We start from the raw sequence: 4,088 nt of genomic DNA, 5'->3' as shown, positions 1-4,088 counted from the left end.
CTCATCTTTTCGTAATTCATAAGCGTTGTTATTACCACCATCGGCAAAATATTTTTGTCAACTACTTTTCTAAAGGTTTGGTCAAATTTGATTTATACTGCTATACGATGAATAGCACTGGCTTGCCGGGTCACGCACGCAAGGATTTTCGCCACGCACATACAAAACAAAAACAGCATGTTGTTTTGTATGTGCATGGCAAAAATCCTTGAGTGCGTGACCCGGCTAGCCCGTGACGAATAGTTTTTAAACATTCAACATTCCGAGGTTGATTCAACACGGAATCAACGCCGGAATGTTGAATGTTTAAAACGTCTTAAAAATTGTTGTAATTAAACGTATACGTTGTCTGAGCTACAAAAAACTATTCATCGTTTGACCTAAACACAGAATACATGTGTACATTCAATAAGTATCCATTCAAAAAGAGTGAGTGATATACAATGTACCGTAAAACCTCGTAAAATTTTTAATTGAACTGCCTCGGAGTGTTGCTCTTAACGAATCCCAGGTAAAGTAAGGTAATCTTTGCATAAACTTCAAGAAAAATCGGCAAAATTGATCGTGGGTAAAACGCTCAAAAGAAAAAGATGTCTTTTCTTTTGAGCATTTCAACAGCAATCAAGTTTTGCCAATGTCAATCTAAAAAACGTCCTGGCAATAACATCACCTCAAACAACAAACCAATCTCAAGCGATAAAAAAATCTCTATACTTTTTGATAAAAACGTTTTAAACTTTACATTAGAAGCATTTAACTTGAAACAAGCAATTTGTGCTTTTGATTTATATTATAGTTTGCATATGTAAATGTATCTACTAATAAATAAGTAAATACATGGACTTGTGACAGTGCTCTGATAACTTGAACGCTCTGATAATTCGAACACTTTTGCTCGGTCCCTTGAAGTTCGAGTTATCCATGTTTGACTGTATATATATATATATAAACTATAAATTCCTAAAAATAATGAATTAGTATTACTAAAATTAGAGTGCTCAACAATATTTTGGAGCAGATATATACTAATAATTTATTTAAAAGCAATACTTATCTTTTTTCTCAGCTACTGTCAGTTTCATGACTTGCTCGTTCATCAGGCTTTGTTGAAATAAACAAGATGGTGACTAATCTCTTCATTCCATGATCTTATTGGCTACTTTTCCCTCCCTTAGTTCTTATTGTCTAATTTCTTCTGATTGGCCGTTGGTTAGTAGCTACAAAATGAGAGTGAAGATAACTTCTGGAATGACAACAGGTTGAGACTAATTCAGATTTTTTAAGTGTTGCTAAGTCAGGGCTACTAATGATGAAGTATTTTTCTGTCAAACAAAGGTTGCATCTTTTGCTGGACTTGTAGGATTTTGTTTGTTTTAGTACAGTACAGTCCAGTCTAGTTTGTAGTCAGTATCTTGGTCTTTTAGTTTCCAAATGTGTTTGCTTAGTTCATTTGTGTTACGATCATTTGTGTATGATCTTTCATAATCAAAACAGCTTGTCATCGTGATTAATGGTTGATGAGCTAACTCAAAATCCACTCAACAGATGAGCTAGAACTGTAACATAGATACACTGATATGTTTCAGAAATCACCACTGGCAGGGAGTGGCTAGGGCCACAGCTCCCAAATCATATTTAAAACTCTCTTCTTTACTCACATATCTTCAGTAAAATATTTAAAATCGCCTTTGACTGATTAATCCTTTGAAATGCCACGAATGTGCCGCACTCTCAACTGATAATCGTTCTTGTAGCATTTACCAGCAGTCGGAGAATCTAATTTCCTACCTCCTTCCTAGGAAGATATTTGCACAAGAGCTCAAGGTGATCACCATTTTTCAATTTCTTTGACATCCTTAAACATGGATGACGGTGACCTACCAGAATACGGTGCTGCCGTCAGACTATCTGGTTCTATGGTGCTATCGACGTTTTACAATGACTCAAACAGCGTCAGAACCGCTGATGAAACCGACAAAGACAGCGCCAGAGAGGTCAGCGAAGAAACATCAAAGACAGATGAACAAGTACATCAAGAAAGTCAAACAGACATGGGAGTGTTTGTTGCTTAAGTAAAATACTTTTCTCATGACCAAAAAACCGTAGACAATATTACAACGAGTCTGACATAATAACCGTTCCAGCATTGCCGGCACAATGGTGACCTTTGGGAGATCTCAGGGAAAGCTTTGCAACTCAACTTTCAATTCGGTTGAAGTTGGAAATATTCGGTTGTGAAAAATTGGCAAGCATACCATCTAAAGAACATTCCGGAACAAAGAGAATTAACTCAAAATTAAGTTCTCTGGAAATGAAGGCAGATAATCTAACTGACTGATGAGACGTGGTAACACTTGAGATATGGCTTGACACTTCCATCTCATTTATCATTGAAAGGGCTAATAAAATCGTCTCTCCACTTCCATGACACTGCGGAATCTCAGCCGATTAGGCCTGTTCATATTTTTCTAATTAGTCAAATACCATTTCATCATGATACAAGCACTTTTCACCAAAATTTGATGAAATATTTATAATGCCTTGGCAATTTAGGCAGTGCAAAGACAAGCTACGACAAGCTTCTCCTGTTTATACAGTATTTATACTATATTATATATACAAGACGCCAGTGGCACGTAGTACGTCAACTACATCACTATATCGTGTTTTAAAGTCAGTTTCACAAAGTCCTATGTATGATTCAGTAGTGTTGTTGTCTAGTCGTGTAACTTTGGCTTGGTATATCACACTTTTTTGCAGGCAGTTTTCATTAAGTGGGCATTCACTTTTGACTCGGCAGTTACATATTTTGTCATATACTGGGGTTTCATTGCTTTTTCCAAGGATGTTTTTGTTGTGTGCATTAATTTTACTCTTCATGTTGGGCATTGTGGAATAGCTGATCTTTACTGTGTTCTTGTTGAATATTTTGCCTAGCGGGTTCTTTTTGTCAAAGCATTTGTTTACAATTTTCAAGAATTTTTTGCCAATGTTATTCTGTACATTGCTGTTATATGGTGCGTTGTACCATATTACTATTCGTTGCCTGTTACGTTTTTTTTAGTTGTGGTTTCAGGTTTGTATTTTAGTTTGTACTTGTAGTTACTGTCATTGAGTGTTTGTTGGTATGGTGTTTTTGATTGCTCAATTATATGTTTGTTAGCAGAGAATCGAGAGAGTCTTTTGTTGACGTTTTCTGGTAAGTTTTTAATGATGTTAGGGGGTGGTTACTTTGGGCATGAACATATTGCATGTTGTTGTTGGGTTTAGTGTATGGGCTGTGTGTACCACGGTTTAGGTCTAGGGTTACATCTAAGAAACTGATGATTTTTTGGTTAGCTTCAATAGTGATTTTCAGTTAGTTCTGTTTGAAGGTTTTTCATATTTTTTTCTTCATGCTTTCAATGCTGCGAGGTGTGCCATCACAGATTGCAAGTCCGTCAGCACGATAAAGTCCAGTGTTGCGTTTGAGTTTGTCTGGAACTAAAGAAAGTAAGTAAGTCCCTACAAGTTAACAAGTCTCAGCTCCGTCATAGCTTCCCACAGTCACGTCGAACTTGCTAACATTGTCTTTTTTCTCCAAGGTTCTTGTCCATATGTCAAGTATGCGTTTTTTGTGTGAATGATTATGAGTTCTTTATTGTCAGTAATCGTAGTATATTGACGGGCAAAACATATTGCATTAGTTAGTAGTTCCTGTGTTATTGAAGGGTAAAAGTCATTTTAGGGACATACTCTATAGGGACATTTAATTTTAAATGTCCTATAGAGTGGTGTAGAAACCAAAAGTAATTATCTAATGAAAACACCTTGATGAAAATAATCAAAATTTTTAATTTGTATCTAAGATATTAAAGCTATCAACGGAATGATATTTTAACGTTGGTAACTATAGTTAACAACTGTAACTTGGTGTGCCTATTTTTTATGATCTGCTAGAAGATTTAACATTGCAAATTACTTTGTACAGTATGTAACATAGGGTAGTTCTTACCTTTGAGACAAAGGTGTTACACAAACGTTCAATTCAACTTAAATTGAATTAGCTTACTAAACGCGTACTTTAAGCTGAGTCTTAGTATGTGCTT

This window comes from Watersipora subatra, chromosome 8, assembly GCF_963576615.1.
Source record: "Watersipora subatra chromosome 8, tzWatSuba1.1, whole genome shotgun sequence".
NCBI classification, from domain to species: Eukaryota; Metazoa; Bryozoa; class Gymnolaemata; order Cheilostomatida; family Watersiporidae; genus Watersipora; species Watersipora subatra.
The sequence above is the reverse complement of the archived record's forward strand: the minus strand, read 5'-3'. Positions refer to the sequence as shown.